We start from the raw sequence: 17,862 nt of genomic DNA, 5'->3' as shown, positions 1-17,862 counted from the left end.
TGTGTTCATTCGTTTGCGGTGTGCGCCCTCGAGACACAATTCTATGTGTCATCCAGCGCTATGCTCTTCTCAACATTCAGTAGGTAACTCGTGAGTTTGGTGTAATATCGTGTCACGCACTCTTTTCTCCAGCGACAAGAATTCGGTTGCTCTCGAGAAGAGCAGATTTCACACCCAACACTGTCACAGAAACACCGGGAAAATGGGAGGAAAAATGCTGTAACATCGATGCTTTGCTTTCACTCACACGAACGCTGACACGGAAAGTTCAATCGCGCGGGAAATAGTGTCGTTGAACGGAGGCCGCACTGTAGTAAACCGAGGAAAAACTGGCACGGGCGCAAGGTTAGGAAAAATCATCTAAGCAGGCCACCCTTCTTCTCGCGCACTGCCCGCGTTCTTCCTTGCTTTTCGCCTACTGAGGTATGTTTGGCTGGTCTTTTTCACAGCTGTGCATGAACGACTTTTTTCCTTTTTTGTTTTATTTTTGCTAGCAAAACGAGGTAGTTTTTTGGCAAATGAGCTCGCGCCTTGAGTAGGGAGCGACTCACGGTGCTGACCGCTGCTGGCAACGACACGGTCGCAACGTCACCGGAGGTTGTTTACCGCACAGTTGGCGCCCGCGTCCGCTGATTGCTTTCGCACACCCCTGTTCGATAATGAGGCAGTCTTCACCGTGGAAGATACTCGCTGTCGTCGTCTGCTTCTTCGCAACCGTTTGTTTCAACTCCATTAAAAAGAATTAGTCTGAGTACACACGCACACACAACGGATTTCTTTAAAAAAAAAAAACAAAGGAACTCCCTTTCGACTTTTCGTTTGGACCGCAGCGCGTTTTCCAAGTGCTCTGTGGACTCACTTTTCACAACATCAGTCTACAACACACGCACGCACGCACGCACACTTGGAGAGCGAATGTTGACGGGAAAAAAACGAAACTAGCCGCGCGACGAAAGTGAACGCTCGCTGCCTCGTTAGATTCGATTTCCTCACGTGCTGCCTCACTAACTCACGCTTCTATTCGTCTCGCACACACGTCTGTGACTCGGCTCCGGCGCTTCTTTCTGCCCAACTTGCTCCGATGAAAGCGAAAACGCAACTAACGAAACACCGCCGAACGCAAGGCTACTGCGACCACCGACGCTCGATCGATGCCGGGCCGGACGGCAAAGTCGACATTCGCACGCACACAAACACACGCTCGCACTGCCGCTCTTTCTGCATGGGAGAGCGAGAAGAGAGAGTCAATGCACATTGTTATCTCGCTTACTCTCTCGTATGCCGGCTGCCGGCAGCTCCGTAGCAAAAGCCGAAGCAGCATGCAGGGTAGAATTTTTCCGTCTATGTTCACCACACACACACACACTATCAAACCTATGTTTGCCGGTAAGGGATGCTCGAGTATGGGGTGAGTGAGAAATTGTACTTCACCGCTATTCACCGTGCCGTGCTTGCTCACAGAGCATTGGAAGTTTGGATGGGAAAATGCGCTGCCGGAAAATTGGTGAGAACAGTTGCATCGATGGTGAATCATTTTTGTTGGTATAATTATTGATAATTTTCTTGATATTCTGTACTGCATATCCAACCAAATCTATTAGCATATCAAACCAAAATTATTTTAAATGCTCTTTCCATCAAATTAACTAAAAAAATACATAAATTCTCAAAACAAAAAAAAAAAAAACTTTCGCTGTCCGACAAGATTATAGCTTTCAGTATTTCATTCACGCACGGTAATTTCATTCCTTTAAAAAATAAAATGAAAATTTTTGCGATGCAGAATTCTTAAAATCATGTGTCAAACCTTGTACTTCGAAAATTTTTTGCGAAAATATGTAAACAATTACTTTACTATAACACTTTAATTTACACTGCAGTTATAAAATTATTATTTAATGCACTCAACACATCTATGACAAAATTCTTCACGATGACTGCTACCCGAAAAGCTTACCACTCACCAATGCTGAAGTTGCTGCTTGTAAAATCTACATCCCAAAGCACCAGTGCTGTTGTGCCATTAAACTGCAATTCAACGTTTTTACGTGTCCTTCGATTGGATGAAAACGAAAGCAACAGCGCGGGATGACACCTTTCACCAAGCCCACCCAACACCCAACTTCCCCACACACGCACACACACACACACACAAACGCCTCCTGTTGAGACAATGTGTCCTTCCCGCTCTGGCGCCCTTGCCCACAGGTGGCAGCAAGGAAAACTCTTCCCCACCCGGGCTGTCTGTACGATGGTTTTCGCTTTCACTCACGGCAAAGTTTTCCCACAACGGCGAAAGAAACGGGACAACCGGAGAGAACACACATCCCACTACCAAGCGAACGTTGTCCTTGTTGCTAGCAAGGGGTTGATTTTTTTTCGTGGGTGAGGACGGGGTAGGTACGCGTCCATCGCTTTTCTTTGTTCCTCCGGCGTGGTGTGGCGGATAACATTGGGTAGGGGGAGCGAGAGATGGGTGTGATGTTTGTGTTGGTAAGGACGAGTCCATTGTTGTACCCGGCGACCTGTTCCTGAAGATCCCGACCGGTAGCGGTGTACAAATTTTCCACCCGATACCACCCGAAAACCGGCGAAGGCCAACATTTCGGGGCGGTGCTTTCTACTGTGAGTCATTTTAAATTGTTGTTGAAGAAAATTTAATTTTCATCCCCATTCTTCCCCCATAACTAAAACTAACAAACGATTGTGAAAATGGTGCAACTTTTAAAAAAAGGGTCTCGAATTTTCTCTTGGCAAAGAAAATTAATAGCTCGTAAGGACTGGTGTGCTTTTTTCCCGGGGAACAGTATTTGTTCTGTGACAGTTTTTCCCAATGACTTTAATTATATTTTCACCTTCACTTCATCGGTGCTCGGAAACTCTAGGACAGAAGTAAAAATGGCCGAATGCACATGATGATTGCACAAAATGGAGTGAACCGCAATAGCCACCAATTTTGGGTTTGGTATCCATTTATAGAGCCACGAAGCCGTAACAATTGAAGGAAAAAAGCTCGTATAAATGGCATAATGCAGAGTGTCAGCACATTTGTTGAATTTGCATTTTGCATTGGTATTGTTTTGGTAACAGAGCGGGAGCAACATCCCGGTGGGCTTTAGTTGGAACCAATAGGAGGAGAGCCTGACTCGACACAGCCGACAAATCTAATTAAAATCGAAAAACTACATCAAACATATCCCCAAAACATTCGAAATGGGGGTTTTACAGAGGAGCCCGTTTTGTACAATGAAGTACTGTTATTTAAATGTATGTTACAGGCTTTTGATTCAAATAATAGAATTTTTTAAAGAATCAGAGGAGTTTTCAATTGGATATATTTGATATTTTTTTAAATACATAGTCCACCAGCGGTCCGGTGTTGAGCTGACAGAAGCGCCGTTTATCACATGACATTACCAAGATTCAAATCCCATCTGGGCCGTTCCCAGTAGGGAGAATTGACTTTCCAACAACGTGGTATCAGCAAGTCTAGAAGAAGTTCGCTAAGCTAAGAAAGTCTTGTTATGTTATATGGACAAATTATATGTATGCGAATTTTATCCTATTATTGTATAAACATATACATATTTTTAACCGAGTATGCCCGGGATAAGGCAAAGAATAAGAAGGAAATGCCTTATCAATATGTGAAAATCTACTCAACACAACGGTGTTGACAATACGGCACTGGACCGTAATAATCTTAAATAAATAAATAAATAAATAAATAAATAAATAAATAAATAAATAAATAAATAAATAAATAAATAAATAAATAAATAAGTAAATAAATAAATAAATAAATAAATAAATAAATAAATAAATAAATAAATAAATAAATAAATAAATAAATAAATAAATAAATAAATAAATAAATAAATAAATAAATAAATAAATAAATAAATAAATAAATAAATAAATAAATAAATAAATAAATAAATAAATAAATAAATAAATAAATAAATAAATAAATAAATAAATAAATAAATAAATAAATAAATAAATAAATAAATAAATAAATAAATAAATAAATAAATAAATAAATAAATAAATAAATAAATAAATAAATAAATAAATAAATAAATAAATAAATAAATAAATAAATAAATAAATAAATAAATAAAAAAATAAATAAATAAATAAACAAATAAATAAATAAATAAATAAATAAATAAATAAATAAATAAATAAATATTTTCGTATATGTACTGGCTGTCAAATGCAATTCGACATGCACGAGCAGCGTTCAAAGCTGATTGCAAAGTTCCGCAAGAAGCTTGCCATAGTTCATTATCCAGTTGAAACATTCCAATGGTTATTGGTTATTCTATTTTGGAAGACAAATGTTCAACATCTTCAAGTCTACTACAACAGTTTAAGACGATCTATTTTCTACACGATTGTTTGAATAGATATGTTGTAGGATTTTACATATAATTATCATCAATAGAGCTCGTTATTTTTCATAAAATATTTTTAATTTCCAAGAAGTTATTTACATTCAATTGTATGGCAAGGAATGCACATTTTTTTATTCATAAGGGACGGCCAGGCCGTATTGCTACAAGGAATGCTCATAAACCCTTACAAAATAGAAATGAATTTTAATAACAAATTCCCACGATCGATTTTAAAAATGTTCGTAATTACAGATAAAATCACCGTGAGTCATCCTATTTTTCGCCCCATTCCACAGTGCTTTGCAGCTTACAGTATGTCCACCAATATAGCCAGCGCTTCCCGACCAGCGTCCCGATCCAAGCTGCCATTTACATCAATCCGACCCAACCCCATTCGACCCACTGCGCCATATAATTATGATGATCGTCACCTGTGGTTTTGTGGAAAATTCAGTCAATGTCACGGTACCTCTGCTGGGCAGAACATGGTCGTACACATCGCACCGGGCGGGGCGTATAAAAAATAAAACGCACACTTCAATCACAACAAACCCAGTCACCAACACAAACACTAACTGCAGCACCATCCAAATGGTCTCTCAGGAGCGGCATCGTTGCATAATTTAAAGCCCGGGGAGCTGCATCTCGTCCCGAAGGGAAAAATGGCAACGGTGGAAGTGGAAAATTTTCTCGTTGTAATATAAAACAAATGTGTGTTTTTACTAGTTCGGTTGCATAGTAAAATGCAGTCCGCAGAATGCAGAAACGGTAACAAAAACTAATTGCGAATGGGGAAAAGCCCGCAGTCCGTTTTATAGTTTCGTATCGATTTCATGCTCTCGTCTGCAATCACCTGTACCCGGGTATGGTGGTGTTTGGATGCAGTTTAATTCTGTCGATGCAGTTTTCCCATCGCTTGGGTACGCTCCAGTCACTGTGCTGTGTGCCCGTGACCATGAGCTTGAATTATGTTGCACGCTTACATTCAGAGACCCACACAGACCCGTATTTTCTCCCCGTCCGCTTGGCAAAAACCGGCAGTTCGTACGTGGATGGAGCTCCAGTGCAGCAGTAATGCGTCGTACGTCAAAGGCGACTTCATGTTTGAGCATGAGTATGTGTAATGTGGCTTCGTGTGCGTATCGAAGGGTTTGTAAAAACGCACTATCACCAACACACTACAATGTAATACAATTTCACTTTCCATTACAAGCACGGCACGGCTAGACACGGCCGGCAACCTGCACCGTTGCACCCGAACGTCATTTCCGGTCGCGCGAAGAAAAAAAGAATCTCATCCACTCTAGGATTCTGAAATATTCCCGGGACTAATACATTGCACCAGCCACCGGTCTGCTTCGTTCGCTCGTACTGGCTGTTCGGTGGGAGCATTGCATTCGGTTCGGGAAAAAGCGCTTTCCAAACCCGTCATCGTCCACATAGCGGGCGCCGATCAGGAAACGTTTACCCTTGGGTGAAGCGTCGCCCTGATACATATAAGGTGCCCCTGCATCTACCGGTTCCGTTGAAACAAACACGGCGATGCTTGATTGTGCTTATATACCTGCTGCCACTACGGCTGCAAGTGTGCATGACAATGCAACGGCCCTGGCAAGATGCACATTGACTTCTGTGGCAAACGGCAACGGTCGCCTGGCCAGGCCGGAAGCCCGAAGCCCGCTTCGGGTTGCGCAAACGCGACAAAGCTTCCCGAAAGCTTCCCGACCATGTGCTGCAAGCGTGCATCCGCGGAATTGCATCCGAGTGGCGGAACGTAATGATGGATGTGGTTTGTGCCTTCTAGTTTTCACTATCACTTGGTCGGCTAGACTTCGGCTAGACGATGGTGTGCTTCTTCTTTTTTTTCTTCTTCCTGTTTGCTTGCCGGTGCGAGCCGTTGAATCGTGCTAGTACACGAGTACCGGTGCCGGCTCGTGGCACGCGTTTCGTGTGCAATCGCCACCCGTCGTGCGTCACACGCATGAACGTGGAGAAGGCCAATGGAAAGCGAAATCACGACCGCACGTTGGGTGGTTCTATTGACGAGTGGATTCATTTTCACGTTCATGGCCAGATGGTGAGTCGGTGTTAGTTTAGCTCACCGGTCTAGCTAGATGAGCAATGAAAGTGAGAAGCTTTTGCGTTGGACACTTTGCAGTGAAAAATGCACCAAATAGTACTGAGTGTGTTGGGAGCATACCTCTCGCGCATAAGACAAACATAAGACAGTGATGAATCACAAATATTATTCGCTAGTCATGTCATGGATTGGGACATTTTTTTATTGGAACTCAAGTTTATCAAAATTGGTAAAATTGGTTAAATATACTTAAGTATTCGTTTAAAAAAGGGAAAAAACGATGCAAGCAATTTGATTATTCCTGTACATGGTTATTTTAATTTTTAACCATTAAATTGTAAGCTAAACCTTAGAAACCAGATTTTATTAGATAAGGCCTGGTGAAAATTCGGTGAAAAACTCACCATCGATGCAACTGGCTCGAACAAATCTCACCAATTTCCCATCCCACTTCCAATGCCCCACCGGTGAAGTAAATTTTCTCACTCACCCCATACTCGAGCATCCCTTACCGGCAAACATAGGTTTGATAGTGTGTGTGTGTGTGGTGAACATAGACGGAAAAATTCTACCCTGCATGCTGCTTCGGCTTTTGCTGTAGAGCAGCCGGCAGCCGGCATACGAGAGAGTAAGCGAGATAACAATGTGCATTGACTCTCTCTTCTCGCTCTCCCATGCAGAAAGAGCGGCAGTGCGAGCGTGTGTTTTTGTGCGTGCGAATGTCGACTTTGCCGTCCGGCCCGGCATCGATCGAGCGTCGGTGGTCGCAGTAGCCTTGCGTTCGGCGGTGTTTCGTTAGTTGCGTTTTCGCTTTCATCGGAGCAAGTTGGGCAGAAAAAAAGAGCCACAGCCGGGTCCCGGATGTGTGTGGATTAGTGACGCAAGGGGGGATGCGTTCACTTTCACGGCCGGACTGATTTTCCCGGCCACATGGCTTATGACTGCTGTAGAATTAAGAATATTCTTGAGCTTACGTTTAAATGAATTTTTCTTTGTAAACAACTATTTGTTTATTTCAATAGAACTGCCAATCCGTTCTTCAGCGAATAAAAATGAACAACTATTTACTATTTTTAAACTCTCTTCTGAACGCTAGAACGTAGAAGTTCCAAAGTTGTAGGTGGACACCTACAACTTTGGAACTCAGCAATTTGAAAATCTCTAGGCTAAAATCATTCAAATTGAACAACGTTTTAAATTTATGCAATCAGCACCACGTCTTGATGTCTCATGCTCTGCAACACGATTGTGCTAAGTGGACATTTGCGATTCAACTTACCCCTGCAGCCATCCCATTGTTCACATTCAAAAAAGAAGTCTAAAAGCTTTTGGTTTTGGTTTGAAAAATGCTGGAAGCAGCAAAAAATTTATGAAGGATTTTGCCTCACATAACAACAACAAAACTCTGTACTTAACAAAACGGTTAGGTTTCACAAAATCACCATTACCGTTTGTCGGAGAATGCGAACGGCTTCACATAAAATCGATTTCTCTGTTGTCCACGTGTGACCACGTGTCCACATATCCCTGCTGCTGTACGCATCCGGTTGAAACCTGTCTCCATACAAAAAACCGAATCCGGTGGAAAGGGAAAACTAGTTCCCTGCGGAAGTTTTGTTGGAAAAAAAAAAAACACCTAACCTCCACCACCATCATGATCGAACGGAAAAGCAGTCCACCAGGACACAGTGTGTGCCTGGTTCTGGTGGAATGGGTTGTAATGGGCAGCGACAGATTGAGCGGACTCGCACACTGGCACACGTCCCCCGAAGGCAGCCCTACATTTTAGGAAATCGGTTCACCAGTTTCGATCTGGCCGCCCGCCAGGACCTGCCAACGTTCGGCCGTGCCACCCATGAGCTTCTATTGCGCGGTGTCCTTGCCACTAGAGAGACATGTATGAACAGCGATCAGGAAGAGGGAAAAAAAACCCTTGTGACGCAGTTGTGCATCCACTAGGACCCGAATCTCATGGGGGGGGGGAGTAGGGGAGCTAGAGGACCCAATGGTCGGGGATAGAGCCGAGATTGTGTCTGTTTCACTAAATCCCTCTCCTATCCTGTTCCAACCACACGAGCAGACGCTCGTTTAGCCCCATAATCCATTTATGCTTCCTTTGCCTGTCCCTAGAAGCGAAGCACCAGAAATCGGGAATCGGGTGTGTTTGCCTGTGTGTGAGTTATGTTGCCTGCTCTCTTCGGTCCCTCTTTTTCCCCTCTCATTTTCACCCGCGCGGTGCCACGCGCGCTATTTCAATCTCAGTGCTTCCTGCGCGGTTGAGTGTATTAGTATGGTCGGGTTTTTGATGGCGTCGTTGGGGCGTAGCCCGGACGCTTCCTGTATCCAGGCCAGGAAAGCATTCCGAGCGTAAAACCAGGACTATAGGGAGGGGGGGGGGGGGGGTTGGGGGGAGGTTGCATATCCGACAAGGCACATCGGGCACATCGAAAGGAAAAGTTACCCCCCGCAAACTGTCTCCGAGGAGAAGGACGCGAAGTACAGGGGCTTCCATTTATTTGCTCTCTGTCACTCATTCTGCTGCTCTGGGACAGGAGCAGAAAGCATAAAAGGATTCGCAGTGCTTGGGTAGTCAGCGTCGCATGTCAAGCGAAAAGGAAGTGGAAATTCATTTATTTATCCAACAAATGGCGTGCCGGAAATAGACCCACCAGCACATACTCGGCACGGCGTACATGAGCACCAACACCAATATGTACCGAGAACAGGGAGGACATTAATCAATAATAGCAAATTACATAACCGTTTCTGAAACCATCTCCGGGGACCAGCCAGCACAGTCGGAGGTGTCCATGTTGGTATTTATATCTGCACCCTGGAGGTCCCTAATTCCGATGCGTCATTTCTGTCCGATCTCGGTCCGATCGGTGGAAGGGTAGGTAGTGTTGTGTGTGCGTGTTCATGTTTCAGGCAAACACATACACACACACACACCACCCTCCCCAGTCCCCCGAAAGCGCGGCTGGTGTTGGGGCTCGCGAGACACACGACAAGTGCAAACAAATTTGAATTTTCAAGCACACACACTCCCCGGTACAACACCACCAGCACCGATAGTAAGTGCCTTCATGCGGTACTACCATATGAGCTATACTCGAGTTTTTGGCAAAATGCGACTGGCCGACTGCTTGACCGACGAACGGATGATGACGATGATGCCGGGTGATGGGATGTTTGGTGGGGGCGCCAAGTGGCACAGTGGAGTGCAAACATGAGCTCTTCACTTGGGTGTGACAAAATTTTGGCCCAGACATGCGGGCATTCGGTTTCGGTGATACATCTTCCGGATTTTCGCTACCATCGCTCAGCGAAATGCGGGGGGAGGCGGGCTGATGAAAATTGTGGCTTTGTGGAACAAACAGTACAACAGCGGGCACAATCAGCACCGTTTTCCCCCGGGTGGGGTGGCCGAGGGAGAAACTATAGCGCGAGTTTAGATATGCATCAGTGAAGCAGGATTTGGCAGCCATTATTGCAGCCACTTACGACACCTATTACGTGGATTGATGTTGGCATGGAAACATGGGAATTGTTTGTGAACGTACTGATAATATAAGCTTAAAACTGTTACGTTTTGTAGCTTGTAACTGTTTTTAAGAACGTAGGTTCTAATACGGGAATGTTTATGGATCAAGATGCAGAATTATGTGACTTAAAGGAAGAGGCACAGGCCTTTCACATGGCAAAATCGGGTATTGCATCCGAATTGGTCACCCTACAAATCGAAGAACTTCTTCGAAGGGGCTTAAAACATCTTGGCCTTTCTCGTTATTAGCTTCCTTTACTAGCAGCTGGAACGTTAGTCCTACGTTCGAAGAAACGATCCTAATCAGATACGACAGACGATCTATAAGCCTGGTGTCAATTCTTGTCAAAAATTCTTCAAAATCTCTCGAAATTAAAGTATTAAAGAGAACGAATATGAGGAAGTAGAAACATAAGAAGAAGAAAAAGAAGAAGAAAAAGAAGAAGAAGAAGAATGAGGTATTGTTCTAAAGTTCTTAATATAACTATATGAGCACCTGTGTTTTGAGAATAAAGCAAAAGGTAGATAAGATACCTCAAAATAAGACTCTTGTTTTGAACATTTTATAAAATAATTTTACACACTTTTTAGGCATTTTTCTACCACTCGTTATTCTATCTGTATACCTATTTCGAACACCAGACGTAAATATTTTCCTCATCCAATTTAATGGTTTTAAAAATCATTTAAAAAAATATAGGAGTAGGTTAAGCCGATCTTTGTTGAAGGAAATATATTTTCAAATCACTTTATTGATCATCTTTGGCACTCTCTCATGCATTTCTTCTTCTTCTTCTTCTTGGTTTAACAACCTCTAAGGTCATGCCGGCCATCGAGTAGCTTACTGTTCGCATTTAAATAGCCACTCCTCACTACGGGAAGACGGTCCGGATGAGATTTGAAACCCGGTCCTGCCGTGTGAAGACCAGTGCCGCTGTCAGCTCCACCACTGGGTCACCTTTAGGGTCCTTGTAGATTAGAATTAGGTACTATGATTGAATGGTCTGCTTGTTTCAATGTTGCTAGCAAATTTAATTCTGAGTAAAATTTGGGACATCAGAGACCAACTAATGATTTTGATGAAAAAGGTTTATTTGATAAAAGATATGATAAGATAAAAAAAGCTACTCTTGCTTTCTTTTTCTTCTTCTTCTTGGCTTAACGACCTCTAAGGTCATGCCGGCCATCGAATGACTGAACAGACTTGCTGACAACCCGTAGACGGACGGGACGATCCGGGTGGGATTTGAACGCCGGTCCTGCCGTTTGAAGACCGACGCCGTTGTCGCCTACATCTCCGGGAAGCCTCTTATTCATGTTTTATGTTTACTATAACTTAAAAGGCTAAACCTTGTTTTTTTTTTGGCAAAACGTCCTCCGAAGTCGTGCCTGTAAACTAATGGCTTACTAGACTTTTTGATACCTCGTAGTTGGATAGGCAAGGCTCACTACGGGAGAACGACTCCAAATGGGATTTGATGCCCGGTTCTGCCGTATTTACAACACTGCTTTAAGTTTTTACAACTTTTTTTCCGAACAAAAACAATCAAACGTTATAAGCACTTGCCAAAGCCTTTACAGTGGTTGAAATAAATGGAGAAGAGGAATAATTAAACCTTGGCATAATTCGAGCCGAAGCTAATTATCCACAACCGTCGAAAACAACAAAACACGCAACTATTATTCCGACTATTGTCGGTAGGGTTCCAGCACTACCAGCTCAAGGTCATAATCATAAATTTGACCATGCTCGAATTCCTTGTTCACAAAAACTTACCCCCAATCCAGAAAATGTTCCTTAGTGCCTAGTGACTGTAATGGAAATATTTCCATATTATTCTTATATAATGTTCAACTGTGATGTTCAACACTGTCCTCCGTCCCGTACCCTCCCTGGTCGCTCTCAATCGAAAGCCGGCCATTGCACAAACATAAAAAAGCAACCCATCCTTTGGCGCCCATCTTTCGGCCATCTTCCAAATACGATACACACACACACACCTTGTATCGTTGATTACATTTAACCCTCGTATCTATCGTAGACCCTCACCAACAATTTGCCAATTTAGCAGCCATCTTTAAATCCCGCTGCCCTTTCGCCCATTCCGCCTGCCTTGCGCGAATACCAAGTACCGTTCCGAGCGCCGTGGAAAAAGGAAGCAAACCACTTCGAGCCCAACCCGTGTGGTCTATTGGGCTAGGGCAAGGGCTGTTACGGTACGAGGACGCTGTGCCAAGCCAGGAAAGGAGGCGTATTTTGCTCGGTTCACTTGGCAACACATCTTCCAGTTGCTCGCTACCCCTAGTGTTCGCTTCCTGCCTGCCAACCGTACTTTTGTTTTCTTTTCTCCAAGGCGCGTTTTACGTAGCGTTGCGTAATGCTCGTCGTACCCACATGAGTACAGTTATTCCTTCCCCGGGATTCCTAAAACCGGGATGAAAAGCGGGAACAGAAAGTACGTGCGTAGAATTTGCTAGGTTTTTTTTTTCTTCTTTACATTGAGGCCCAAGAAAGAGATGGGGACGATGGGTTTTTGGGATAGGCAGCCGAAAGGGGAGGTCCATCAGTACGCACACACGCACTCCGTTCCTGTTCAGCGCACATCCGGCCGTCCAACCCACTTTTTCCCGTGTGTCCTGTCGGTCACCACAATTGCGGAGGCCTCTTTGTCGGCGAACGAGCAGGCGAGATGGAAGAGACGCCAAACAGGAAACGGCAACCCGGCAGAGCGAGCAAGGGTGCGTATTTTGGGAGCTGCGTTGCCTTGCGCGTTCCGTGGCCGATGCGTACACGCACGTACGGGTGTCATACCGACACAAAAAAGAAGAAGGAAAGAAGGAAACAAAATCTACATTTTCACTCTCGCTCTCGTTTGAGCGGTGCGATTTGTTTGTTGCCATAACACACACGCACACATAAATACAAGCGCTGTGTATCCCACCCTCTTGAGTGGGAAAATTCTATTTTCCTACCCCTATACATGCGTGTGTGTGAAGTAACGTTTGCTCTCTCGCTCTGTCTTTTAGCTAGAACTGAGCTCGAAGGAATGGTTTTGTTTCATTCGCTTCAAACTGCTCGAATTCCTTACGGGCGCTATGAAAAACAACTGCTCGAAATTTTCCATCGGGAGGGGAAATTCTGAACAAGTGAAAGTGAACCGAAGGATACGACGCCGTCACCGGCCGAGACGGTTTACGAAGGGTTGGCTCTGATGTTATGGTGGTGAGTTTTCCACTTGAATCCGATGCTGGTTGTCCTTTGTACGGAACTGTACCAAAGCTGTGGCATCGAATAGATTTTAACATTATATGTATTGGTGTATCGGATGATTTCCTTCTCTTTTCCGTATGTTTTCTTTCCTTTTTCTTCTCTATATTGAACCTTACTGCGTAGCGCTCACTTCCAGTAACACTGAAATCTCTGTTTGAAAATGGGTAGAAAATCATTCATCGAACACAACGAACAACAGCCCCTCAGGAAACAGCGATTTCGGTGCTCAACACCGGGCTAGACAAACACGGTCCGTACCCCCCGTGGGGGCAAGTTGACCTTCGAAATTGGACGAACCATGCAACCATCAGAATTGGTTAGATTTTTGGGAGCTAAAACGCGTTGCGAAAATTTATCCGAAATGGCATCCTAAAATCACCTTCTTCGCCTCTTAGACTAGCTCCCGCGCGGAAAACCAGCCCCCCAAAGTTTGGGGTATTGTTTTACGACCTTGGCAGGCAATAAAAGCCACAGTACGATCGAGCGCTAGCGTTCGAAATAATCGAAAAGCGACTCTCGGCACTTCCGTGAGACTTTGGCGTAGCAGCGATTGACGATGATGAAGAGATGCTTTACTATGTGGCTTCATGCTCGGTACGTTCTGCGGGTGGTGCGTATTTTTAATCACCCGAACCTACGGCAAAAGGAGGATTGCAAGGGAAATAAAGAAAAAAAAAACCCAAAAAGTGGCGCCACAAAGAGCTAGCGAAGAAATAGAACAAAACTTCGGATGATGCTGATGTTGAGGCTGACGGTGTGCTCAGGTAGCGATGAGCGAACAGCGATTTACATGACGAAATCAAGGACCAAGGGTAAGGAAAATTAAACCGCGGAGTACTGACTGCTTTACCGTCGCGGTGGGGTGATTGAAAGTTCGTCCGTCTATTGTTGTGCGTCTATTGTGTTCACCCGGATGGTACCTGCGGCGCAAGAGTCCCATGATAATTGAAACCCAAAGCTCCATAGCCGCCGCCGTTTTCTTCTCCGGTTTTGTGGGTGGTTCATAAAAAATTAATTCTACCGGCTTCTGCTACTTGACGACTATATGGAGTTCTTGGAGCCGTTCTTTGTCCAGACCGACCTACTACTCCGTTGCGCGGTTCGTTCTTATATTTACGCGGTAGGTGCCGGAGTTAGAAGCCAACCCCCTAAAAACCGTGACCACATTTTGCACACACACACACACACTGTTTGATTAACATAAATTTGAAATTAGTTCAATAGTGCTGCGCCGCTATTGCACCGATCCGCGGTTTTGACACGTGGTGTAGCTCGTTGCAGTGGGGACAGAAAAAGTAAAGCCTCGCTCTTCCATTGTTCCAGTAAGGTTCGGTTTAGCGTTTAGCAGGTCACCGTGGTGTTCGTTGTGGTTTTTCGGTGTAGTTTTCTAGGACGCGTAGGGCCCCTTTTGGGACAAGGATGAATGGATTGTGGTGACGTTAGAAGGGGACCATTGACTGAGAGTGATTAAAAATGAAAGCAATCGAATACAATTCAAAGTGGCACAGATTGTGGCCAAGATGTTTGTCTGTATGATTTTTGCATTTTGCTTTATCTTAAAGTTTATTCACATTCTTCACAGTACTCACAGTATTCACAGTAATAAATTCACATTCTTGAGTAAACAATAAATTAACATTTTGTATTAGAGGTACCGTCATCGATTAATTGCCAAATAAACAATAACGATCGGGAAACCATGTTTACTATCGAATTTGTGCTTATGCATGTTCTGAAGGTCATTCTTTTCTTATAGACATAAGTGATTTAAGAAATATAGTCCCTCTTATCTTGGCCGAAGCTTCTTAAAAATGAGTATTCCTTCTTCTCAATTCTTTCGGAGCCATAAAGATCTGCTACTCCGTATGAGATAGAGAATCTCTTTGAACATCCCAAGAACCTTCTTGATCATCCATATCGATCCACCGTAGTGAGGACTTACTATCCAACTACTAGGTGTCAACAAGTTTGGTAAGTCATTAGTTTACTTACTAAACTTATTGATACATACTTACCTCTGAGGTTGTTTTGCCAAAAAGAAGATCTCTTGGCAGACTTCTAAGGTAGATTAAGATAATGTTACACAAGCGCCATCAACTTGGTCTAAGTGCATTCTAAGTGATCGTTACATGGAAGACTTTGCCATGGACTTGGTGATGTGTAAGGATATCCTTCTTTTCCAGATTCTACAATGTTCTTTTCTGGCAATTCTCTGGCACCTAGAATCAAATTTCACCAGGCAATAAAGAGATTTTCTGCTATAGTAGAGGAGTCCCAAAATACTGTTGAATGATCTGTCTCTTGAATCTCGATTTTAAAGTACATTTCTCTCTCTAAAACTAAGAAGGTGTCATAAACCTGGGAGAGGTTGAATTTGATCAGGAAGTGCTTTGTTCAGGGTAATCGTGCCTACTACGGACTCCACAAACTCCTGCGATCCAGAAGACTCCAACAACATACGAAATGCACGATTTACCGTACCTTGATACGTCCGGTAGTCCTCTACGGGTACGAGTCTTGGACTTCGCTAACGGACGTCAATGTACTCGCCATTTTCGAACGGTGGGAGCTAAGAACTATCTTTGGAGCTAGCTGAACTGTTTGGCGGTTATCTCGAAGCTAGTTAAAGCCAGAAGGATACGTTGGCTGGGGCACGTGATGAGGATACCGGACTCATGCCCCACCAAGAAGGTACTTGTCAACGACCCGTTCGGCATGAGGCTTTGAGGAGCACAGCGAGCTCATTGGCTGGATCAAGTGGAGTCTAACCTTCCGGAGATCGGATGCAGATCGAGTTTCTTGGAAACTGATTGGAGACCTGGCCATGTCGACACGACGTACTCAATCCTGAGAAGGTCAAGAAGAAGAAGTAGCTGTAAACGAAATAATAACGCTGTATTTTTGGTGTATCTTGGATGGATAGTTAAGACAGCATTAAAATCGTGATAATCGATTGTTGATAGAACAAATAAATTAGCAGAAATAACAGAACAACGTTCAAATTAATCAAGAAAAATCAAACTTATCTTGCCAATCGCCATGATACTTGTGATAGTTGCTTCCTAAGCGGCCATTCCGCTGATCAAACAGACACCATTTCGGTACAGTTTCGATCGACCTTGTACTATCAATCATCTCTAAATCGCCGACGCTGGATGCTGAACGAACTTCAGTGCCTTCCGCAAACTAAAGCACCCGAAATCGATACGGAAAGCATCATAATCCCGCTTCGGTAAGCTACTCCGTACGCTCTTAATTGGTTTGTGGCCGTAGTTTCGCTAACCAGCATCAACCGTCAGATAAACCTTCTGCTGTGCCAACAACCACAGTGGTGGCTGGTGGCTAAGCCGATGGCGCTGATTTTGTAAATTAGTGTTTGATGTTGTGGTTTTAAGCTTTATGTGCACATGTACTCGAGTCTGTTTTCTGCTTTTTTTGTTGCGTCTTTGTGCACCGCTTAGTCTCTTATGTAACACGATATGCCGATTCCGAATCAAGTGCGGTGCGGATCATACAGCCCATTCTACTCTCGTGAAAAGGGTGTTTTGATGTATTTTTTTGTGTACGTGCGAGTTTGATCCATGGAAACTGATACGCGAACTGTACCAGACGCCTTGTTTCGAGGTCAAAAACTAGAGGAAGATAATTATAGCCAGTTGAGTCGGCACGCCAGAATGCCGAATGAGCATGATCGTGCGTTAGGATAAATGATCTCATCAAGCGATTTGGGAAAATTCAAACCAGGAAGGAACCAGCAAAACCGACATTATCCCTCCCATGCGGAAAAGGATAAATATTTCCAAAGACAGCAAACACCGGCAACGCTCTGCTGACCTTCTAACACACATTCCAAAATCTTCTTGAGCAAGCCCATTTCATCACACACACACGTGTTGTTAAATCGCTTCAATTTTTCGGCTTCTTTTTTCTGGTTGGTGTATGTTTTATTTTTTCGTTGTTAATGCATATGTTGCTGTTGGCATTGTTGGGTGTGCTCCTTGCTATTACGACATCCGGCCTTTACCCCAATGATTAGCAAGCAAGAAAGGGGTAACAAGAGGCAAACCATTCCTGCCGTGTATATATGTGTGTGTGCCAATCGTGTTACAGCATCAAAAGGCGCACGATGCACATGGAAAAAGGGCAGCATTGAAAGAACAAGTGGTTCGCTACGGGACTGCAAGTAAATCGGTCCTTGCAGCAGCATCATTGCATCACCATGTATGAACCAACGAAACAGGGTGACCTAATACAGGAGAGAGTAGCAGTAAAACAGACAATGGTCGGACTCAAGGAAATAAAGGCAACTAGAACAAAATAGCGATGTGTTCTTGTGTTGTATTTTTTATGCTTTGTCTTTGCTTTGCATAGGTTGGGGTTTTTGTTCACTTTGCTGTAAATATAAGTATACCGACTGTAAAGATTTACAGAACAGATTCGGAAAGAAGTTTGTTATTGTACCGTTAACGCTCTTTTTTATAAATTATTTCAAACATGGTGAAAAATGTAGTGTTATTTATTATATTTTAAGTTATAAAACTTTATTTTTCTTTCTGCCGCAAATGGA

General features: G+C 43.6%; 1 protein-coding gene across 3 annotated transcripts in view; it reads right to left on the bottom strand.

The window, feature by feature from the left end:
* Positions 1-17,862, bottom strand: part of LOC126559185 (signal peptidase complex catalytic subunit SEC11A) — a 368,048-nt gene that overhangs the window by 227,564 nt on the left and 122,622 nt on the right. The window contains exon 1 of one of the 3 annotated variants that reach the window (XM_050215306.1): positions 12,608-12,612. The exons of the other annotated variants lie outside the window; for them this stretch is intronic. The gene's annotated coding sequence lies outside the window, so the exon portion shown is untranslated. Of the gene's footprint in view, positions 1-12,607; positions 12,613-17,862 lie in introns of those variants that run through there. 3 annotated transcript variants of the gene reach the window in all.

Source organism: Anopheles maculipalpis, chromosome 2RL (assembly GCF_943734695.1).
Source record: "Anopheles maculipalpis chromosome 2RL, idAnoMacuDA_375_x, whole genome shotgun sequence".
Classification (NCBI taxonomy): domain Eukaryota; kingdom Metazoa; phylum Arthropoda; class Insecta; order Diptera; family Culicidae; genus Anopheles; species Anopheles maculipalpis.
Note: the sequence above shows the minus strand (reverse complement) of the source record. Positions and strands in the feature narration are given on the sequence as shown.